We start from the raw sequence: 25,706 nt of genomic DNA, 5'->3' as shown, positions 1-25,706 counted from the left end.
CCATCAGTGCTCGCGCCCAGCACGATGTTCCTTGGATCCTTCCCAAATTCTGGGTGTTCGAAGTTCAACACTTGCCACTGGCTCCCATCCTTAGGGTGACTCAGCATCTTGTCTTTTTTATTTATCTCCGGATCATTTTCGTCATCTTCTCGCTTCTTCTCCTCCCTATCCGCGTGCCAACGCAGGAGCTTTGCTACCTTAGGGTCCGCGAAATACCGCTGCAGACGAGGAGTGATCGGAAAGTACCACACCACTTTTCGAGGAGCTTTCTTCCTCTTCTTGTATCGAGTGACGCCGCACACCGGACATATGGTAGACTCCGGGTGCTCGTCCCGATAAATGATGCAATTGTTCATGCACACATGGTATTTCACGTGCGGTAAATCCAGAGGACACACAATTTTCTTCGCCTCCTCGAAACTGGTCGGGCACTTGTTCCCCTTGGGAAGACGTTCGTGCCAGCATGACATGTTCTCATCGAAGCATGCGTTGGTCATTTTGTGTTTTACCTTCATCTCCAGAGCCATGAGCGTTACTTTCAGGCGGGTATCCTCGGGCCTGCATCCTTCATACAATGGAGTAACCGCGTCTATCTCCAGTTGATCCAGCTTGGCTTTCTCTCGGGCGGCAGCTCTTGCGTTATCCGTCTGCTTAAGAAGCAGCTCTTGAATATGGGTCCTGCACCCAGCCCATCGATGGTCCATCGTCATCTGCTCCGCCGGCATCTTCATCTTCATGATCATGCCCTTCGTCTGCTCTGGCATCTTCCTCATCATCATGTTCGGCATCTTCTACATGATGACTGTGTACAACATCACCGTCGTGATCATGTCCTGGAGATTCTTCGTCTTCTCGCCCGCCCGAGCCGCGGTGGTTGTCTTGCTGCCCTTCCTCATTTCTTGCCCGGCCCCCATGGACGACTTCATAGTCATCTTCATCACCTTGCCACCGATAGCCATCCATGAAACCACGCAAGAGCAGGTGGTCCCGCACCTGCCCGGAATCCGGGTCCGCAATAAGGCTCTTCAGCTTGCATCTTCGACACGGACATCTTATCTCCGTCTCGTTCTTTTGAAGCATCTCGGCCTTCACGGAGCTCAAAAAACTATTCATGATGCCTTCGGTCATCGTGCGGACCATGGTCGCCTGCGGGGTAGAGCAAAACGATATTTTAGAACCAAGAAAAAATTTGGCATGACTTTCCCTAAAAATAGGACCAAAAAGAATGCATAGTGCCAAAATTCTCGCCGAAACAAATATGAATCAACATTCCGGCAAAATATTGGCAACTATCGCATTTCAAATACCGGTACCTGCAAACACAAACATATATGCAACACCACAAACATATGCAACACCACAAACATATGCAACACCACAAACATACATAGATCTAGCTAGGCCATAAAAAGTGCATGTGCACGTTGTTGGAGGGAGAACAACATAAAGATAGCTTCCCCCTTACTTACCTATCAAAAAAGGTAATTTAACCACTTAATTTGGATGAATCTATGGTGCAAATGAGGTGAGGAGGAGGAGGCAGCCGAGACAAGCTTGGAGGAGGAGGTGGAGAGAATGAAGTGGGGAAAGTGAGTGGGTAGGTGTGGCTGTCCAAAATATCTAGCTGGTCCCAGGTTACTAATGGAGCACCACCTACAAATGCACCATTAGTAACCCTGGTTACTAATGGCGCACCTGCTGGTGGTGCGCCATTAGTAGTTTTGCAAAAAAATAAAAAAATATACACTAATGGCGCACCAGGGCACAGTGCACCATTACTAGTTTAAACTAGTAATGGCGCACTATACCCTGGTGCGCCATTAGTAGTTTTGCAAAAAAAATAAAAAAATACAGTAGTGACGCACTATGTGGCTGGTGCGCCATTACTAGTTATAACTAGTAATGGCGCACTGTGCCCTGGTGCGCCATTAGTATGTTTGGAAAAAAAATTGTTACTAGTGGCGCACCGTGTGTCTGGTGCGCCATTAGTATCTTTCACACTAATGGCGCACCAGCACATGGTGCGCCACTGCTATATAGTAGTGGCGCACCACATGTCTGGTGCACCATTAGTGGCCATTTCATCTATAGCCCTTTTCCTAGTAGTGCTACTGTCTGCTCTACATATGCTAGGCTACAGTTCATATATGCAAATGCTATTTACCTTCTCTCAGTCGAATTGCAAGACTTGTTTTATCTCTGCTATATTAGTCATGCTTTATCTAGTATTTCTGTCAATAAAATCATTCCGTAAATTGCTCATATTTCCAACAATCCAAAAACCTTATTATAGGAAATTTACCCTGCTGCTTCCATGAGACCTCCTATGTTTGAGAGTATCCACTATAAGAGGTGGCGCGTGAGAGCAGTCTTATGGTTTCAAACCATGAGTTGCTATGACGCCACTCTTGGCAAACCTGAAGGAGAGCTTGATGCTCAACAAGCACAAGCTTTTCAGAAAATGGATACTCTGTTTAAGGCTGCTCTCTTGAGTGTTCTTGGTGAGAACATAGTTGATGCTTATGCGTCAATTGATAATGGAAAAGATATATGGGATGCACTCGAGGCCAAGTTTGGGGTCTCGGATGCTGGCACTGAGCTGTACATCATGGAGCAATTCTATGATTACAGGATGACTGAAGAGCGCTCCATGGTTGAGCAAGCTCATGAGATACAGTCATTTGCTACAGAACTTGAGCACTTCAGTTGTATGCTACCGGACAAGTTTGTTGCTGGAGGTATCATCACTAAGCTTCCTCCTTCGTGGAGGAACTTTGCTACCTTACTGAAACATAAGAGACATGAGTTTTCTGTCCCGGATCTCATTGGCATTCTTGATGTGGAAGAAAAGGCGAGAGCAAAGGACACACGTGCTCGAGGTATTGAGGGAGGATCAGTGCCAATCTGGTACAAAAGAACAACTTCCAGCCCCACAAGTTCAAGAACAAGGGCAAGTTTGATGGTAAAGCAAAGTTTGATGAGAAGAACAAGGCTGTGCAACACACAAACTTCAAGAAGAAGAATGACAAGAAGAAAGGTGTTTGTCATGTGTGTGGGGATCCTGATCATTGGGCTCCTAGTTGCCCTAATCGCTATGACAAGCGTCATCCTGGGAAAGGCGGCAAGACCGCTAATGTTGTCATTGGAGACACTGACATGAAGGATGCTGGGTATGGTATATTTCCCACTATTCTTTCAGTATATCATTCTCCTGATTGGTTGATTGACATGGGTGCTAATGTGCATGTATGCGGTGATATTTCCATGTTTTCGTCTTATCAGACTGCAGGGACTTCAACCGTGCTGATGGGCAACGGTTCAAGTGCTTCTGTTCGTGGTGTTGGCATGGTCGATCTGAAGTTTACTTCAGGGAAGATCGTGCGGCTAAAGAACGTGCATTATGTCACCTCCGTCAATAAAAATCTTGTTAGCGGATCTCTTCTGTGTAGAGATGGCTATAAGCTTGTCTTTGAGTCGAATAAATTTGTAATATCCAAGTGTGGAACCTTTGTCGGTAAAGGCTATGAGTCAGGAGGCCTGTTTCATTTATCCTTATCAGACGTTTGCAATAAAGTTGTTAATCATGTTTGCAACAATAGTGAATCAAATGTGTGGCATTCACGTCTTTGTCATGTTAACTTTGGTTGCATGTCGCGACTAGCGAAATTGAACTTAATCCCTAGTTTCACCACTGTCAAGGGATCTAAGTGTCAAGTTTGTGTGCAAGCTAAGCAACCTCGTAAGTCTCACACGACTGCGGAAACGAGAAATCTTGCACCACTAGAGCTCATACATTCAGATTTATGTGAAATGAATGGTGTTTTGACAAAAGGTGGAAAGAAATATTTCATGACGTTAATTGATGACTCCACTAGATACTGCCGTGTGTATCTTCTGAAATCTAAGGATGAGGCTTTGAACTTTTTCAAGATCTATAAAGCTGAAGTGGAAAACCAACTTGATCGGAAAATCAAGAGGCTTAGGTCCGACCGTGGTGGAGAGTATTTTTCCAATGAATTTGATGCTTTTTGTGCGGAACATGGTATAATCCATGAGAGGACGCCTCCCTATTCACCTCAGTCAAATGGGGTGGCCGAAAGAAAGAACCGTACTCTAACTGATTTGGTTAACGCCATGTTAGACACATCGGGTCTCTCCAAGGCATGGTGGGGGGAGACGATATTGACTGCATGTCATGTCCTAAACCGAGTTCCCACAAAGAATAAAGAGATAACTATATTCGAGGAATGGGAGAAGAAAAGATTAAAACTCTATTATCTACGAACCTGGGGTTGTTTGGCGAAAGTCATTGTGCCAATTCCAAAGAAGTGCAAGCTTGGACCAAAAACTGTGGATTGTGTTTTCCTGGGATATGCTTTTCATAGCATTGGTTATAGATTCTTGGTTGTAAAATCTGAGGTACCTTACATGCATGTCGGTACGATCATGGAGTCGAATGATGCGACTTTCTTTGAAGATATCTTTCCCATGAAGGATATGCCTACCTCATCTAATCAGGAGATGCCTAGTTCATCGAATCAGGAACCAGTTACAATTACCGAACCTGCCATTTCGATGGAACACTTTGAAAGTCCTGTGGAGGAGAACAATGAAGTTCCTACTAGGAGCAAGAGACAGAGGACTGCAAAGTCCTTTGGTGATGATTTTCTTGTGTATCTCATAGATGACACTCCTAGTTCTATTTCAGAGGCCTATGCATCTGAAGATGCTGACTACTAGAAGGAAGCGGTTCGTAGCGAGATGGATTCCATCTTGGTGAATGAAACTTGGGAGATAACTGGTCGTCCTTATGGGTGCAAACCTATAGGATGCAAATGGGTATTCAAGAAGAAGCTTAGGCCTGATGGTACTATTGAAAATTACAAGGCTCGGCTCGTGGCTAAGGGTTATACCCAAAAGGAAGGTGAAGACTTCTTTGATACTTACTCACCTGTGGCTTGACTGACCACTATTCGAGTTTTGCTTTCACTAGCTGCCTCATATGGTCTTCTCATTCATCAAATGGATGTTAAGACTGCTTTCCTAAATGGAGAGTTGGATGAGGAAATTTATATGGAACAACCAGATGGGTCAGGAAGGAAAAGTGTGCAAGTTGCTGAAGTCTTTGTATGGACTCAAGAAAGCACCCAAACAGTGGCATGAGAAGTTTGAAAGAACTTTAACAGCTGCAGGCTTTGTTGTAAACGAAGCTGACAAATGTGTGTACTATCGACATGGTGGGGGCGAGGGAGTTATCCTTTGCTTGTATGTTGATGACATTCTGATTTTCGGAACAAATCTGAATGTTATTAAGGAGGTCAAGGATTTCCTATCTCGGTGTTTTGAGATGAAGGATTTAGGAGTGGCTGATGTCATTCTGAACATCAAGTTGTTGAGAGACGATGATGGTGGGATTACATTGCTTCAATCTCACTATGTGGAAAAGATCTTGAGTCGCTTTGGCTATAGTGACTGCAAGCCCTCTCCAACACCATATGATGCGGGTGTGTTACTTTGAAAGAATCGAAGAATTGCTAGAGACCAATTGAAGTATTCTCAGATTATTGGCTCGCTTATGTACTTAGCCAGTGCTACAAGACCTGACATCTCTTTTGCTGTTAGCAAACTGAGTCGATTTGTCTCAAAACCAGGAGATGTGCATTGGAAAGCTCTAGAGAGAGTTTTGCGTTATTTGAAAGGCACTGCAAACTATGGAATTCACTATACTGGGCACCCAAAGGTGCTTGAAGGGTATAGTGACTCAATCTGGATCTCAGATGCTGATGAGATAAAGGCCACAAACGGATATGTATTCTCTCATGGAGGTGGCGCTGTTTCTTGGAAGTCTTGCAAGCAGACCATCTTAACGAGGTCAACAATGGAAGGAGAACTCACAGCACTAGATACAGCTACGGTCGAAGCAGATTGGCTTCGTCGGCTCTTGAATGACTTGCCGGTTGTTGAGAAACCTGTACCGAGTATCCTTATGAACTGTGACAATCAAACTGTGATCACGAAAGTGAGCAGCTCAAAGGATAACATGAAGTCATCAAGACACGTTCAGAGAAGGTTAAAGTCTGTCAGAAAAATGAAAAACTCCAGAGTTATTGCATTAGATTATATCCAAACGTCTAAGAATCTGGCAGATCCTTTTACTAAGGGTCTATCTGAAGGAAATATGCCCTAGAGGCAATAATAAAGTTACTATTTATTTACTTATTTCATGATAAATGTTTATTATTCATGCTAGAATTGTATTAACCGTAAACTTGATACATGTGTGAATACATAGACAAAACAATGTGTCACTAGTATGCCTCTACTTGACTAGCTCGTTGAATCAAAGATGGTTAAGTTTCCTAGCCATAGACATGAGTTGTCATTTGATTAACGGGATCACATCATTAGAGAATGATGTGATTGACTTGACCCATTCCGTTAGCTTAGCTCTTGATCGTTTAGTATGTTGCTATTGCACTACAAAAAAATACACTTCCGTGATGATACGTGTTTGTCACAGTTGGTCGCGTTTTTTGTCATGCATGTACATCCATGACAAATTTATGACAGAATCAAGATAGTCATACCTGTGCTGTTGTAGAAGTGTTCCATGACATTACCAAAATTATCATCACGGAAGTGTCCACTTCCATGACGATAAATCACGCGTCACAGAAGTGCTTTCGTCAAGGGTGACCGACACATGGCATCCACCGTAACGGAATGCCGTTAAGCTATCGGGTCGGGTTTTGGATCCGATAACCCGTTAACAGCCCCGACCAATGGGGATTTTCCACGTGTAAAATCATCATTGGCTGGAGGAAACACGTGTCGGCTCATCGCTGGGACAGATGTCATCCACTCATTGGACAGAAGGCGCCTATGATACGTCGACATGTGGCATGGCCCAACACTGGCCCATTCCTATGAAAAGGCCGGCCCGTTTGACTTGGTCAAAAGCTGGCGGGCCGGCCCATGGAAAGCCTGTTAACGGCATGTTCGCATATAGCCCATTTACAGCCCGCTAACCCAAGGCCCGTTACGCCCTATTCGAATTAGGCCTAGTAGCGTCATCTGGGCCATCCAATATGATTCCAGCCCATTTTCACTTCTGGCCCATGACGTCTTTCGGCCCATATGAGGCCCTATGTAACTCTTGGCCTATTAACGGCCCGTGCTGAAACTGGCCCGTAATGAACAGTGTATTACTTTACACCCATTAACGGCCCGTGGTGAAACTGGCCCGTAATGAACAGTGTATCACTTTATACCCATTAACGACCCGTTATTCCGTTGGGCCGTTTCCACCCCATGTTATCTTTCGGCCTTCTCAGAGCCCATTTATTCTTGGGCTATTTTCCAGCATTCGTTTACTTACGGCCCGTTACTGTTATTTTCTGCTTGTGGGCCAAATTCAGCCCGTCGTTACAATCGGCCCGTTTGTGGTCCGTTAATACGTTGGGCCGTTTTCATAGCGTCATCAAATACGGCCTATTTACAATGGCCCGTTATGGTCGGCCCATGAACGGACGATTCCAACTCTAGCCCGTTTACGGCCAGAATGTGGTCTGTTTGGCCCATGTTTGGCCAATCGATCATACGGCCCGTATAAGGCCCATTGATGATACGGCCCGTAGAAGGCCCATTGTTTCTACGGCCCGTAGAAGGCCCATTGTTTCTACGGCCCGTAGAAGGCCCACTATTTCTACGGCCCGTAGAAGGCCCATTGTTTATACAACCCGTAGAAGGCCCACTGTTTCTACGGCCCGTAGGAGGCCCAGTGTCACTACAGTAAATATTAGCCCATGGTTATTGTGGCCTAGTTTTAAAAAATAGGTTATTGCAGCCACTAGCAAACCGCAGAAAAAGAACTGCACTGACTACAAGCAAACAAATAAACAAGACAACAAGGAAATAAATAAGCAAACAACTTACACTAGGCTATCACGGCTATTACACATATTACATCCATTGGGCATCAAAGTTTGCCACCAGTGCAAATATAGGGAACACAGCAGCAGATAAACGCCGCAGCAAAACAAGTCCAGAACTGAAACCACTTCAGAAGAGCTCAAGAAACAATATCCTGGGTACCCATAATGCTGGCAAGATGCTTAGCAAGCTTATTAACTTTCTCTTGTTTGGCGCTTAAGTCCTCCAGCGCTTGCTGTTGCACAAGAAAGTATGCATCTGAATTATGCAAGGACTTCCTTAGTCCTTCGGCTTCCTGTCGCATAACATCTAATCGATGTCTTTCAACTTGAAGTTGAGACTCAAGAAGCCGAACTGATTCAGGCAACGAGTTCGAAGAGCTGGTGCCAGCAGTGGTAGCCAGTAACTCGAACACTACATCAAGACAGGACTTTGGGGTTGTCTCAGTGTCTTCAATATAGTTTTTATCAGCTTTCTTGGAGACCAACAGGGATGTCTCACTATCTTGAACCTTATCTGCATTACTTCCTTTACCATTGCATAACAGGGTACTCTTCTCCAATATTTTATCCGCGTTCTAAAAGAGAAACAAACAAACACATCTCAGGTTTACAATGTAGTATATGAAACTCATTTTGGTAAACCAGTTCAGTAGTAAGGTGGACAGGATAACAGCATACAACAAACATATATCTATGTAGTATGGTCACTGTATGGTCTATATCATTCTAGTTTATGTTGCCAAATCAAGATAGATACAGTTTGAATCATATCTATTTAAGACAAGCAGCATAGAAAGAATATAAGTGTGGGAAACTACACAGCAATAACAACACTTGTAATGTGCATGGCATGAGAACATAACTGTTTATATCAATTGAAACTGAAATCAACATAGAGCAAGTTACAACAGCAAACAGCGAAACACGTTGAAGAAACAGGTTTAAAACATACCTGTTGCGCCATTGGAGTTTCAATTGCATCCTTCAAATTTGAAATTAGTTGGTATCAGTAAATACAGTGATGCAAGAGCAAAGTAGTATGAACCATAGCTACGGAACCTGACCTGAGAACAATTCTTCTTCTGCTTTAAGCGTTGACTTCGGGTTCGGAGTGGTGGTCCTCGTGATTTGGGCACTGCAGTTGCCTTACTAACTGCTCGTGTTTGGGTGCTCTGTGGTGGAGACGGTGCTGTGTCAACGGGAACTGGGTGTCTATCTGCTGGGGTTGGGGTTAGAAGGGGTGTAGCTGGTTCTCTGTCCAACTAGGTAGGGGTACAATCTGCACGAGTGTGGGTTATGTGTGGTGGGGCTGGTTCTTGGGAAAGTACAACCGTGGTTCTATCTGCATCGACAGGTAGCACGATCTTTTCTGAAGACCGTGTTTTTACTCCCACAGATACTGCCATCACTCCCTCCAATTGAAATGGCTGATAAACAAGAAAAGTAATTGAATGTACAGACATTGTAAGATAGACAGGTGCAATGGATAGTAGGGAAGAAAACATGGCATGAAATAATTCACATTTATGTTGTCTAAGCAAACAGAATAGCAGGACATAATTTCACATATATGATGGCTAATTAAACAGGATAGCATGACACAATTTCACATGTATGATGGCTAACTAGACAAGATAGAATGACATACTTCAAAATATGATGACTATGTAAACAGGATGACATGATATAACTATACGATGTTTCTATTAAAGTGGTTGGCATGCCATAAATCACAAACATGCCGTCGATGGAAACATGATGGCATGATATAATTCACGGATAGAATGACAGAATTTAAAATATGATGACTATATAAACAGGATGAGATGATATAACTATATTATGTCTTTAGAAAATGGGTTGGCATGCCATAATTCAGATACATGCTGTCTATGTAAACATCATGGCATGACATAATTCAAATATATGATTTATATACTAAGGAAGTGAGCAGAGGGCAATCGCATATATGATGTGTCAACTAAGGAGATGGCATTCAATATTGTGTATATGATGTAAAAACTAAGCATCGCAATACAACATATGCATTATATGAGTAATATAACCCTACCAAGTTTGAGCATACACCTCAGGGGGATAATAGGACTCGTCATCTGCCTCTGAATTCTCCTCTGAAGAGCTATCTGTAACCAGCAAGATATCTGCTTCAGCAGGTAGCATTGTCTGCTCTGAAGACCTTGTTTTCACTCCAGATTTCTCCAGCACCAATTCAAATGGCTGATGCATAGGAAGAGCAGTTGAATATACAAACATTGTCGACAAAAGCAATGAGAAATACAAAAAAAGGACGGCATGATATAATTCACATATATGACGCTTGCCTAAACAGCATGGCATTGCATAATTCACATACATAATGCCTTGCAACAAGATAACATTGCATAATTCACATATATAATGTCTTGCAACAAGATGGCATTGCATAATTCACATATATGGTAATTAGACACTAAACAGGTGGCATTCACACAAAGCATGTCTAAACTAAGCAAATGACATAGCAATGCAAGATACCATACGCATGATATGAGCAACATAACCCTGCCAAGTTAGGGCATGCACCTCGGGGGGGGGGGGGGGAATATGACTGGTCATCTGTCTCTGAATCCTCCTCTGAGGAGCTATCGGTAACCAGCAAGACATGCGCTTCGTCAGATAGCATTGTCTGCTCTGAAGACCTTGTTTCCACTCTAGATTTTTCCATGACCGTGTCGAATGGCTGATGCACAGGAAGAGTAATTGAATGTACTAAAATTGTTGACAAATTTAACACGTAATAAAAAAATGATGGCATGATATAATTCACATATAAGATGACTGGCTAACCAGGGTGGCATTGCAAAATTCACATATATGATGCCTGGCTAGACAAGATGGCATTGCATGATTCACATATACGATAAAGAAACTAAACAGATGGCATTGACACAAAGCATGTCTAAACTAAGCAGATGACATCTTTAATGTATACAGTAAGCAATGCAAGGCACCATATGCATCATATTACGAACATCAGCATGCCAAGTTAGAGCGAAGACCTCATGGGGTAAATAGGAGTGGTCTTCTCCTTCTGAATCCCCCTCAGAACAGTTATCTTCCTCTTGATTACAATCTGAAATGGGTGGAGGGGGGGCTGCCTTTGCGCCCACCATGGAACGACGTCTGCATGAAATTTTATTGCCACGCAAGGCTCGTCTCTTTTGCTCTACATGATCAGTTCCATTGTGTACAATAACTGGCATGCATAGGAACAAAACACAGTGAGATTATGTAAGGAGTGCATGCACAAATCCAGAGTGATGGTAGCAAACTGTGGATAGACCCAGAACCAATGATAGCAGGCAGATAATAGCTTTAGTTAAAAAATACAGATAATGGCTCCTTTAATGTTTGTTTGCACCCAACATGAAACTCATAGTAGACACCGGAGATTAACCAGATAGTAGACATATAGTATTGATTGCTGCCCCAATATGTACCCCACAACCATTTAAAAACTCAAGTTTCAGCATTAGTTTGGACCTGACTCGGAGTCTAATAGGTGAACACGACGATAATGTAGCATGTCATCATATTAAGCGACACATAACGTAAGCAGACACGGAAGAGTGCAACCTCTCTTGCGGACCCGTGTAGTCCTCAAGGTCATCTGCTCAGCTGATGATGGTAATGCAGTTGCCGTGGCTGCCGGCGGCGGGGAAGAAGATCTGAGGCGGCGAAAGATAGTCTGGAGAGCGGATCCCTGCTGTGGTGAACCCTTCCGTCGTTGGAGCAGCTGAGCTGGGGTGGAACACAGCGCCGCAGGAGCAGGACAAACCACACAAGGTTTTCTTTGACACATATCTGTAACAGAAGTAATTGAGTAAGGGCTTGTTTGAATTTGAGGATTCTAACAATGCAGGGATAGGAAATAGACAGGAATAGGATAGGAATGCACGTGCAAAACAGAGAATTTAAAAACACAGGATTTCTGCCAATCTGGGTGTTTGATTCACAACAATTGGAAGATCACAGGATGCAAAAAAGCATGGTGAGATTAAGTCAAACCACAAGAAAATGTACGGTTATAATTCTATTATGCTATCTCTTAGTCTTGTGCTTGATGAATAGGAATATGAAAAGGAGGAGAAGTGGAAATTAGAATTCCTACGGTTTTTCTTTCAAGGAGACACTAAAGGAACAAATCCTACAGTTTTCCTTTGCTCCATTCCTTTGCACCAAATTCATGAAAAGTAGTACCATAGGAAACTTTCCAATTCCGATGTTTTTCATTCACTTTTCCTTTCAAGCACTGGCGATTCTAGTAGGCAGGCTTGAGCAAGGAAAATCCTACACTAAAAAAATGTTTTTGTGCTACTTCTATTACTTCCGACCCAGGCCACTGCCATACTAGCTCAACTCCCAGGCCCATCGACAAATGCACAGCTCAAACACGCAGAGATAAATAATGATGGCGTTCAAGAGAGTCCATCACGGATAGCTAAGTTGCCTGGTACCTCACTGCTTGTCATATAGTAGGATAAAATAATCGTATTTCCCGTTACTACGAGTGCTCAGTGGACAATATATATAACATGTAGAGTAAAAAAGAGATGCAACAAGTGTACAACCTCTTTGGCGAAGCCATGTCGATCTCAGCGTGATTGGGTTGGCCGGTGAGGATGCTCCGGCTGACTTGGCTGTCGGAGGAGGGGAAGAAGATCTTAGGCGTCTGGAGATGGAGCCCGAGGTACGGCTCCGCTGAGATGGAGGGTTTCGTCGTTGGAGCAGCTCCGGTGAGTTGTACGACGCCGAGGCTGAAGCAGGACAAGAGAGACAACGAACAACGTTAACATGAGTGGAATTCTAATAGCATCTCCAATACATGACGTAAAATACATAACCACAAAGTGCTAGATGTAAAATACATCAGTCGCTCATCTCTGAACTTAACTGTCGAAACTGAATTTAACTGTCGAAACTGAACTTAACTGTCGAAACTGAATTTTGCTGTCGAAACTGAATTTTGCTGTCGAAACTGAACGGACTAGCAAGGTGAGGCTACATGTCGGTCGACTGACTTTTTCATCTCTGGTCAGTCGATTTTGCAGCCGTTGGATACGAAATCAAGGGCCTGCGGTTCATCTTCAACCTCCACCCCCCTGAGCCGCCGGCCACCACCGGCCAAACAGCAGCCCCCTGCCGCCCGCGGCCGACGGTGCGCCGCCCAAAAACACTCCCCACCGCCGGTCCGCCGCCGCCCCGGCCATCCCTCTAGGCCCCCCGTGCCGAGCTTTTTCTCCGGCGATCCCCACGCCACCGCCCCGCCACCGCCGGCGACCACTGCCCCCATCCTGAACGCTAAGATAGATAGTGGGGTACCTCTCCGGCGAGCCCCCTCCCCGCTGCGGCTGGTTCTTCCTTCACCCCGACGAGCCCCCCCCCCCCACCCCCTGAAAATAGACTGACCCAAAAGTCGATTCAGTCGACTGAAGTGTAGCTAAATCGGAGCAGCATCGCAAGCAAGAGCAAGAGTGAGAGCAGCAGCGCGAGCAAGAGCAATGGCAAGAGCAGACCAGGCAGGGGACCGAGAGCAAGAGCAGAGCAGCAGCGCGAGCGAGAGCTAAAGCAGCAGCAGCTCCTACTAATGTGGACGTCGCCGCCGAGGGAGCGACACCATGGAGGAAGTGGCCGGCGACGCCGCCGTGGATGGAGCCGCGCCATGTCGGGTCGGGACCGAGCGCCGGCAGCACCGTGAGATCGAATCAAGAAGAAAATGTGGCGATTAGTGTACAACCTCTTTGGTGGCGCCGATTAGGCCGCAGCTTCATCCGAGGAAACGGTGATGATGATGCTCTTCCGGTGGTGCAGGTGAAGACGGCGGTGTGGGAATGGAGGTGGCGCGAAAGATGAGGGGAACGTCGGGGCAGCTCCTTGGAGGTGGAGGACGGGGTGGCTGAACCGGCGGGACGATGAGATCGACGCCGGATCCTCATCCGATACGGTGGATGAGGGACATCGAGGTGTTGCTGTGGACGACGTCGTTGGGGAAGAGGCTCCGGCTGGGTGGCGGACGGAGCAGGGTGTGGGGTTTCATCGCGGGGTTTCGCGGCCTCGGTGTACGAATGGATGGGCGGATGGGATGGCAGTGGGGAACCATGGCTTAGAGACGCGCTTGTCCGAAATATGGGGTAAGTTACGAAAGTACCCCCACCGATTTGAGGCGGTTCTTTCGGTTCAGGGGTACCACGGGCATTTCGCGTGTCGGGATTTCATAGGAGGTGGGAGTTTTCGCGCGCGTTGTAATTTCAGAATAGCAAGGCGCAGGTTGAGATGGAGGGAGTTGTCGGAGCACAACGAGACAAAGATATATCTTAAATATTTCGGGCTAACAAGGCACGGGTTGAAGAGGCGGGAGTTTCGCAGCACGATAGACAGAGACGCTAGCTTGAATTTTCGGCATAACAAGGCGCGGCTTGAAATTTCGGAAGAACAAGCTTAATGTGTACCCAAAAAAGACAATTTGCACCTCAACACACATAACACACACACAAACACCATTTAGACTAGAGTAAGGTACACGTGCATTGCACGCATGAGATTTGGCAACCAAATTATGAATAAATACCACATTATAGCATGCAAGCTTTGAGTCATATATGCATGATGTAGATGTTCGTTTAATTCTTATAGTTCATTTCATTCAAAATCATCTAGTTTTTATAAGAAAGCTAATCTATTTTAAGATTCATGGAATTATGCGTCGTAAGACATAAAGTAAAAATAAATAATGGCAAATCATGTAGAAAAACATTTGGGCAATTCTGATACGGAAGATTCTAGAACAAATAAGAAGTGCTTGTGTTTTGATGTTTGTGCATTATGCTTAAGTTCAACCATGGAGTCTTCTAGATTATACATGTGGCGAAATCTGGTGGAATCTAGATGATATAAAACGACCAGTAGTGCTCAAATTTGCCATCTTTGGACCATCGGATTCGCCTCATCCAACGACCATCTTTCAAAGTTAAAGTTACCCGCACACAATATAAAAAAATATAAAATATAAAATATATATATAGGGGTATAGATATAGATATGTGATGCGAAAGCCGCCCATCATCTCCAATTAGAATAGTGTGTCCATGCACGGATGCGACGTGGCCAAATGATGTCTGCCATCGGTATCTCAAATTCAAATCAGTCTGACCTTGTTCAATGTGTATACATTACAACATGCTCGTTTCCAAACCACACCGCGCAGATCTCCGTTATATTCATGCATGCATGCTTGGCCCCCTAGCTCATTTATTTTTCATGGCTCCGCCACTGCGCGCAACAGCGCACGTGTTCGCCCCCTCTCTCTAAATATCGATCTCGCACTTGTACATTCCTTCATAGTCTCCCTCCACTTGGCCCCTCGCACCATCTTCTAGCCCCCCACCGGATTTTGCCACATGTACAATCTAGCAGACTCCATGGTTGAACTTAAGCATAATGCACAAACCTCAAAACAACAGTGGTTCTCTTTTGTTCTAGAATCTTCCGTATCATAACTGCCCAAACTTTTTTTTCTAGTTGAATTGCCATTATTTGTTTTTACTTTATGCTTTACAATGCACAATTCCATGAATCATAAAATAGATTAAGGGCTTCTTTGATTCAAAGGATTCTCAAAGGAATTTTGGAGGATTCTAATCATTAGGAATTTTTCCTATCTTGGTTGTTTGATTTGTAGGATTGTAAACCATAGGAATTTTTCCATATGATTCATTTGCACTAGATTTCATAGGAAACATCCCATCCACTCAAACCTCTTTGAAAGAATTCTGCGTTTTTTCTATGCACAATCAAACACTCATACAATCCTGTAGGATTCAAGACGACATAACACTATAATCCCATGTTTTTCCTATTCCCGCGTTCTTAGCTTTTTTATAGAAACTAATTGATTTTGAATGAGATGAACTATAAGAATTAAACGAAGGGCTACATCAGGCATATATGACTCAGAGCTTACATGCTATAGTGTGGTATTTATTCATAATTTGGTTGCAAAATCTGATGCGTGCAATGCACGTGTACCTTACTAGTACTTCGATATGTGCAAAACACGTAAATTAGAATACCAATGGCACGCTACACAGTGTCTCTCTTACAGTTCATGAAGCCACGTGGCACATGTGGAGGCGTTGTCGCGACCTCCTTGCGTGGATTGATCACAGTGACGTGCTACTGGTTCCAGAAGAATGTACTCGTCCTCCCTGAGCCATACTGGCGGTACATGCACAAAGCGAAGATGTGCACGCACGCCACGCACGCACTCATTCCCTCGCACGCACATGCGGGTACACTGGCGGACGCAATTTTGTACCAAGATCCACCCCATGTGATAATTTGACGCGTGTAAAGTCGTTCACTTCATTGATGGTCAATTAATACAGCGCATGCAAATTGAGCGGACGTGAGGGCGGAAGAAAGACATTATTACTCCACTGCGCGCATGCGAGTAGTTAAATCGTGGGTTGCTAGTAGTACTTCCATTGGTCTCCTTCATATTTTGTGCCAATTTTTGACAGTAACATAATATTTACGCATTTGAGCAGTGTAGTACTTGAAATTTATGTTCCGCTAAACTCATCGGGAGCCGTTTCGGGCCTCGAAACCAAAACCATCAATTAATCTTTACCTTGTTCCCATCACATTCGAAAGCCTGCTCACACCTACTAGTACGTACCAAACCTGAATGTGTTCCCACTATGCAGGTATTAGTACTAGTGCTAGTACTTAGGTTATAAAAAGGGGAACTACCTAACCGAAAATTACTCTACCTTTCCTCCTCATAAGTGCTTCTTCTTCGTCCGTCGTTGCCATGGCCGGTGAGCAGAGCTCTAGGTCGAGAACTACTCGTAACAAGGGAGCGGCAACCAAGGCTGCAAAAAAAAGAGGGCTCGCCACCACGCAGAGACCTCGAAATATCTCTCACGGGCAGGCGATGGCTCCCAGGAGCGCCCTAGCCGCGGAGGCGAACATGCCGAGTCGGCGGAGCTGGAGTCGTTATCCCTCGATGGCATGCCCGATCAGCTCAATAAGCAGAAGGAGTTCATCCAAGGCTTGATGGAGTTGCTGAAGGAGAGCCTCGACGACATGCCCGTTGAGCTCAATCAGCAGGGGGAGTTGACCGCCGGCTTGGTGATGCTGCTGAAGAAGAGCATTGCCTCGGAGAAGAAGGCGACCGGCGAAATCCCGCGACTTCAGGAGGACAAGGCGAAGCTCTGCCACGAGATCGACCTGTTGAAGGAGAAGAACGCCGGCGGGAAGAAGCTGCATCAGAATAGTAGTTCCTCGATGAAGATGCTGCAGGCCCTCGTCATGGAACAGAAGGAGGAGTTGGCGAAGCTCCGCATCGAGCACCCGGCTGCTGTCAAGGTACGTAATGCGGCTGTGGAACAGATGATGAAGGCTCGCGTCGAGAAATCCCGTGTCATGGACAGAATGAAGAAGATGGCGGAGGAGACGCGCAAGGAGATGGAGGTCGTGGAGGCGATGAAGAAGCAGTTACGACTTCGCGGCGAATTAGATCATTTGGGGTGATAATCTTCCTTCTTCTTTTGCTCCTGTGTTTCATCTTTTGCTTCAGGTGTTTCGCCGCACGTGTCACGTTCTCTGCGAGGCATGAATAGAACAATGGTTTTTTTGAGGGAATGAATAGAACAATGCTAACAATGAGATGACTAGCAAATTAGATCATTTTTTATCGCCATATGGCACTGGGCTGCCGTGTTTCGTGCTCCTCCGTCGCAGTACTACTCCAGTGGAAAACTTGAGTATACTGCACGGTTCTTTGCTCCTCCTCGATCAGGTCATCGGCGCATTTATACGAGCAGTCAAATCACAAGGCCCCACCTTCCAGCAGTAATGAGCCGTCAAATCACAAAGGCCCTCGCCTCTCGTGAAACCGACCAAGCTAGACTGCCCCACCCTCTAGCCTTTTAAAAAATGTGTACTTTTGTACAACAGTAGTATCGATGGATTGCGCCATGGAGCAAAACTTGAAATTAAAAAAAAGGTGGTACATATAGAGAGCGCCCGTCGCCAAATTATGCATATAGTACTATTAAAAAGGCTAGTCGCAATAATGGTGTCGAGCACAACCCACCCCTCAAATAAAACTAAGAGGGTGCTTGGATACGTTTTAGTCCCATGACTAATAGTAGTGGGACTAAAACATGCTAGCCTCACCCATGCTTGGATCCAAATACTAAAAAGGCGAAAATCAAGTTAATGAGCATTTATTATCCTCCAAACCCTCCAATCCAGAACTCGCCTGTGTTAAAGGAGAGGAGTTAAATGCGTAGAGAGAGGACTAATCCACATTTTAGTAGGGGTACCCCTGACTAAATTTTTTTAGTCTCAAGACTAGTTTTAGCCCCTCTTTAGTCAGGGGTGCTTGGAACTTTATCCTCTTAAAGAGACTATTTTTAGTCAGACTAAAATAAGTCCCTTGGATCCAAGCACCCTCTAAGCATCCTGGAATTCTTTGACAAAACTAAGCACCCTGAAATTCTTTGACAACTAAACTGCTGGCTATATGATGTTGGCCATATATATTGTACGTATATAATGTGAAGAAACGAGTGGTAGTACTATACCAACTAAAAGATGAAATGTAAGAAATACTAGTATGTACGTACTGAAGAGTTAAAGTAACGAGAAGAAACATAACATAGTTCTGCTGGGGGCTCAGCACAACACACCCCTCAAATTAAATTAAGCACACCTGAAATTAAACTTTGCAACTATTCCGGTAGACACTGCATTAGAACCACCATGAGCAACGACACTGCCACCTTACTCGGAGTCCTCGTCCACGTCCTCGACTTCGTCCTTGTCCATCTTCCTCTTGGCCAATACTTCTTTGCTTGAACCGCACACTTGGCTGTTGCTCTTCATCCAACCCTTGTAGATATTGAAGCAAAGGTAGCCATCCATTGCAGCGGAGTGGATGTGGTCTATATCTAGTACATTCCGCTGCCATGCATGACGATGAAACGTGTATGGAGGTTTCTCCAGTTTACCGTACGAAGGATGAACCATGGCTCCTGCCAGGGTCAGCATTGAAAGCTGACGAGAGGACACCAGCCGATTCTTCTGGAGGTCGAAGGTGTTGCCTACAACGAGGCCTATCCGACGCAGGACTTCTTTGTCGTTACCAAAGTCTACAGTAACGAATTTGACTAGGTTGCTCTCGAGGAAGTCCTTAAAATCCTGGCACTCAACGTCGGCATGGCATATGTGGTAGACCAAGCATAAGTCATGCACGCAAACCTGGATCACGGCGGGCTTCTTCCTCTCTTCATCCTTTAGATCCTTCTCTCGTCCCAGGACTGTGGTGTACACAACATCTAGCCCAGCGACCCACTCATCATCTGAGTCTTCGAACATGCGTCCGAAGCAAGAAAGGCATCCTTTCACCGTCGCGGAAGAACGGGTGTAGATGACATCGAACTCATCGCCGGTGATGGTTCTAACCTTGTACTCACTGCCGATCGTGGACATTTGGGACGCCATGGATTTGGGAGGAGGGTTAGGATTAGTGGAACTGCCGTAATGTGAATGGACGGGGCGACTAGGAGCGAACCGCCGTAGTATTGAAGGACGTGCGGGGACGAGTAGGAGCGAACTGCCAGCGTGCGAACGGCAGGGTAGTGGCTTTCCATTCTCCCATGATACGGGCTTCCGAGAGCCCTTGGAAATGAGATCGAACGGTTGCATGGCGTGATTCTAGACCTATGGGTGAATATCCTATCCTGGAGGGTTATTCTGCAAATTTTCAGCAACTTAGCATGCGACCGTTTGATCTCAGATCCAAGGGCTGCCAGTAGCCCGTATCATGGTCGCGACTACCATGACCGTCGCGTCGCTCGCGCGGTCGCGCCCTTGGAGATTTAACATGGTGCGTTAGGCTATCTGATGTTGGCATGTCATACATAGTCATCACTTAGTCACTCATACTACAACAAGGTTGGCTATAAGTGTTTTTTTACTCCTCTCTATCTCTTTCTTCGTACTCCCTCCGTCCCATAATATAAGAAAGTTTTTGACACTAGTGTAGTGCCAAAAACGTTCTTATATTATGGGACACAGGGAGTACTAGTATTTATTGCATTTGCCAAGGAGTGACCTCTTCCAATGAAATGGTGTTGCTAAGTTTGCTTCATTTAATTATCTATAGACTCAAAATTGTCTTTTCACCTAGGTACACGCGCTTAGCACCGTTTCTTCCTTGGGTCACCAAACTAGTCTCTCTCTTCTTGATTAAGTTGCCACATCAGACTTTATGCCTATGTGGCAAGCTTAAGCACCTGTAGGAGCAAGTAAAAGTAAGTACAATAGTGCGCTTTACATGGCATTTTTGCATATGTGGAGGAAAGAGAGGCAAGGAAAAAGTGGAGAAGTGGGCTCTCATGCAATAGCCAGCCTCTACTACATGGTGGAGCATTGGGAGAGGCACCTATATGGAGGTGGTCAGGAATCAGGAGACTCACGCCGGTCGTAGCGCCGCAGTTAAAATGATAATGGCAAGTCAAATCACGGGGCCCCACCTATCCAGCAGTAACTCGCTGTCAAATCACACAGCCCTACGTTTGCAGCAGCCTACTCCCTCGTCTTCTCGCGTCTCTGTCAAACCGACTAGGCGGAACTGCCCCGCCGCCTACCGCGTAGGAAAAGCCCCGCCCTCCACTTTTAAATAGTATACAGTATACTAATTTTGTATCCATGGATTGCGCCCGCGCCATGGAGCAAAGCGTCTAGAAAACGGCGGTACACATGTACGGAGTATACAGCACGCCCGTCGCGTTCGCGTCGCACCCCAGACGATCGGTCGGTCTGGCACGCTGCTCTCCGAATGGAACGCGCGTCATATTGCGTTTGCACACACAAGTGGGACGACAATTGAGAACCGACCATAGGCACACTCCCCAGCCCCGCAAGTCGGGTGGCTTAATAGAAGAGGGAGACGAGCGATAGTACTAGAGAAGTGTTGTACTACGTTGGTGCCTGGACGATCCCTGCAAGACACGGAAGATCAGTTCGTCCATGCATGTGACCAGACTCCAGTAGCCACGCCTGGATTGGCTATCGTGTACATATCGTGCAGGCTGTGTTGTACATGGCTGTAGTTGTGGTGAGAAATCTAAAAAAAGGTTTCTTGTCATCTCGCAAAATTAGGTGTCATGTGCTTCGGATCACTGCGAGGGTTAAACAGCGACAACTGAGTTGGGCTAGTCATTGGGGGCACATGCACGAACAGTGACTACTCGGCTGCCATCTAGTTCAAGCCGGCTATGTTAATTAGGACATCTATCGACGGACCCCTTTTCTACGAGTTTATCTTTAATTTGAGCTTTGTTCCTCGTCTAGTTTGTCCGTCGGGATTCATGTTGTCTCCTTTGGGCAGTGAGGTTATGATTTCTTGTCATGTGGCATTTTTTCGTGTTATATGTTATAATCCGGCGCTTCAGATCAAAATGACGACAACTGCGCCTCTGGGCCACGTGCATGAAGACTTCTCGACAGTCATTGACGAGGTCAAGCCGGCTCCGGTAGACAAAAGAAAACTAGTACTACTCCACTATATAGGCAGGAGCCTCCGCGCTTGCTTGCTAGTGTTGCTCTCTTCACACTGTCTCGGCCTCTCCAGATCTAAACACGACAGCGGTGGCCACACTCTCTCTCTCTCTGCTCACCGCTGGTCACAGATCCAGCCGGATCCTCTCCGCCGGGGAAGGTGAGAAGGTGCAACGTTCACGCGGTCGTCCTTCGCGACGACTCTTACCCACAGCTGGGCGCATCCCGATCAGCCTGCCTTGTCGTTCTCTCCCAAGCACCGTTGGCGAGGGAGGGCCTCCGACCCCTTCTTCCTCGCTGCCGCAGTGTGGGCAGATCCGGCCTCCCGCCGCCCACCTAGTGACATCCCGGCGACCATCAGGTATAACTTCCTTCGAAACTGGCCTTGCTCTACTTCCCGAGCTCCTGACGTCGCTGCATTTGTATCTTTTACTATTTCTCAGCCCCCTCGTAGATAGGATCGATCGGCTGTTCGAAAACCACCTAATTGTTTTACGTTTAAGAGGTAAAACTAGTTCATGCACTCGAATCTAGTACTACTTGGTTCAAACAAGGAAGAAAGGGGGTGGGGGTGGGGGAGGATTTGTTACCTGAATCTAGGACTTGGTCGAAAGAGGAAATAATGAGGGCGAAAAGTAGCAGAGACTGGCTATCCAACTGGTCTCTAGGTCTAATAGGAAATAAAGGGAAACGCAGTACAAACTCAATATAAACCCGATGTCACGACCGGTTTTCCAATAAGACATTTATTGGGAAACCGATCCCTGTAACGGACCAGCATAGAAGAATCCTTCTTACTGGTAGACAAATCCTTGATACAGAAATCCAGAAGTACTAAATATAATACAGGGTTGAGCTGAGGTGGCTCAACATTTTATTACAAGCACGCCGATATAATACATAAAGGCGGATATGACACAAGGGATATGGTGGCATAACTACTGACTCGTAATAAAAGTGGTGGTGGATATGTCACAGTGGAGTGGGTGACATGACTCCTGAATCTAACAACTCATCGAGCGTCGGAGTGAAGCTCGAGGGTTTTTATTGGGGGTAGCGGAAGTGTATATAATACAATTGACCAATTCCAGGATCGCACGGGACTGACTGGGACTCCTCTAGGCGTCGGACTCGCTATCGAACTCATCATCCATAAGATCGCCTTCGTCGACATCTGGCCAAATCAACAAGCCAGGTGAGTACTATGAAAGTACTCGCAAGACAGTTTGGACATAAGATATAACAAATGCAAACATGATGCACATGCGCAGGTTAATAATGCACACTCCGATAATAAAATTTGCACTGCATGACAAGTAAAAAGGAAGTCAGGCGGTAATCCTCCCGAAATCCCAATGAAATACTAAAGGCCAATCGAGTGTCTGAAATGACGCCTCGAAAGGGTAAAAATAAATTAACAATGCCGCAGTCGGGCGTCAGGGCGACACCACATAAAGGGCTTATATCAAAAGTAAATAACAAGAGTGCCACAGTCGGACGTCTGAGCGACATCACATAAAGGGCTTATATCAAAAGTAAATAACAAGAGTGCCACAGTCGGACGTCTGAGCGACATCACATAAAGGGCTTATATCAAAAGTAAATAACAAGAGTGCCACAGTCGGACGTCTGAGCGACATCACATAAAGGGCTTACATCAAAAGTAAATAACAAGAGTGCCACAGTCGGACGTCTGAGCGACATCACATAAAGGGCTTATATTTCATTACTTGAAATTCAAGTAGCTCATGAATTTAAATCATCTCAAGGAAATACTCAGGTACGCAATAATAAAAATTGTTAGTCCTTCCAGAGGAATAACATTCAACCGGGTTTACCACTCAAGCTTGTTCACCGGGGATTTTCACTGAGACTGACACAGGGACTGACCTGAGACTGATATGGATACTGTTATGGATACATTGACAAAGGTCCTTGACCATGGACACGATCACTCGAAAGGTTTTGACTCTGCAGAGTCTATACTTTTAACCACAGCCAACGGATTTCGGTAGCCACAAAGGACTAGTTCCATTTACGGTATTTTAGGAGAAACACATCTAACCAGTACACACCCATTCCACATTCCGTTGCCAGGAATCACCCTAGGCAACGTTCAAGAAAAACCTTGAGACGGGGAGGCTACAACCTCACGTAGCATGGGATCAAATTTATATCGCGCGCTCTAAGGGGTGCCCCCCTCTCGGTCCCAACCGGAAACACCCATGCCCCCTGACCGGATGACTGGCTCTAATCCAGGGCCATTGACCCTCATCCCGGCCCCTCTGTTTGGTGTGTACAAGGAAAGAGGATTGCAACTTACTAAGCCGTATTCTTTGCAGAAAACATGTGGCAGTACGAAAAGGGAACGAACGGTAACGTGGCTCGGTCCACGTTAACGTCGGAGTTTAACGGTTGACATAAGACTGGCATGCTACAACAATACCATCTTACTACCTCTCATGTCACTACATGATCAGGTCATCTCCCATCAAAAGATCACATCAAACTTCGAAGCACACTGGTAGTTGCCTTGCATGCAACGTAACACTCACTGATGCCCATATGCCATGCACAAACTATTCAATCAAACATGCAAAACACTCATCATATCAAAGGTTCAAACATGCTTGCCTGGTTCGGAGAAGTCGGAGTCTAGCTCGGCGAAGTTCGCGGCTCCGTCACCTCCTCCGGTATCTACGGTATAAAGAAACCGTATACTAACGTGAATACCGTGTGTGTATAAAAATTATTCCAATTTTTTTCCAAATAAATACTATAAAAAACTAGACAAAAATATAAGACTGACAGAAAAAGAATCAACCAAAAAGCAGCTTTTGTTTAAAAGATATAAGGGTTTTAGTCCAAGGACTAATCTGTGATGAAACAGAAAAGATCCAGGGGCTGGTTTGAAAAAGCAGAAAACGCTTCGGTAGGAAATACGCCAGCCCAGAGGGAAAACACACTATGCCCGAAGGCGCCTTCAGAAAACGGCTCGAAGGAAAGAGAGAGAGGCTGACGGGGGGTCCCACCCGTCAGGTTCAAACTCCGAACGGAGCTCGCCGGCGCCCGAAGGCTGCGGTGGTCACCGGCGTTGATACACGGCGAGGTAGGGGGATCGGAGGGTACCTACGGGTTCACTGTGCCCTTCCGCGTTGGTGGGTGGTGGACTTGACCGTCGGCGAGCACCACGTCGACGGCGGCCTTATCTCCGGCGGACGGTGGTTCGGGCGAGGATGAAACTCTCCGGTGGGTGCTGCAAACTCCAAATTAGGGCGCGGGTTAGAGAGGTGGATGCACTAGGAGGCTACTGGCATGTGTTGAGAGGCGGGCGTGCACGCACTGGAGCGAATCTTGCCGGATCCCGAAGCGGGTCGAGGCGGCCGGAGTTGGGGAAGAAGACCTCCTCGAGGCCTTCCCACTGGCTTGGCGTGGTTCTTGTGGGGTGGAGTGATGGAGCGTGGTCGAGCTCGAGCTCGAGACCTCCTTTTATAGTCGATCCGAGGAGGTGGCCGTGAACGGGATAACACCGGCGAGCAATTACGGCGAGGCAGAGGTCGGGCAGGAGGTTTAGGTGATTGGGCATCATCGTGGTGGTCCACTGGTACCGTTTCTTAGTTAAAGCCTCGGTCGGACTTGGGTAATACTCCGGCCCTCGACGGAACGGCCGTACGTGCAGGTCGGCGGCAGGGAGCGTGCTCCGGGCCTCCCAGTGTGCACAGGGGAGGGGACGGCCACGCGGTGGCCTCTGGTGGCTTGGGCGGTGCTGGACGGCGCCGTCCCTCGCTGCGCCTCTCTGGCAGCCGCAGTGGGCGCTGCTGCCGCTGCGCACGGGGCGATGCACCTCGGCCAGCTCGCCGCCGAAGCCCGCAAGCGTCCAGGCGACCGTGCGGCGCGGTGGATAAGAAGGAGGAACAAGGAGCAAGGTGCCACTGCCGTTATTGGCGAGATCGACGTGAAGTTCAGAGGAAAACGACACTGACACCTGAAGCTGTTTCTCTGAAACTCTGAACTTCGACAGGAACAGCGCATGCCAGGTGTTCGACGATAGGTTTTGGGCACGAGGAAAAATTTTCTGGAGCTGGGACTTGGTGAGGTGACCTCTTGATGCATCTAGAGGCTGCCTGAATTTTCTCAGAT

This window comes from Aegilops tauschii, chromosome 7, assembly GCF_002575655.3.
Source record: "Aegilops tauschii subsp. strangulata cultivar AL8/78 chromosome 7, Aet v6.0, whole genome shotgun sequence".
In the NCBI taxonomy this organism is placed as follows: Eukaryota; Viridiplantae; Streptophyta; class Magnoliopsida; order Poales; family Poaceae; genus Aegilops; species Aegilops tauschii.
The sequence above is the reverse complement of the archived record's forward strand: the minus strand, read 5'-3'. Positions refer to the sequence as shown.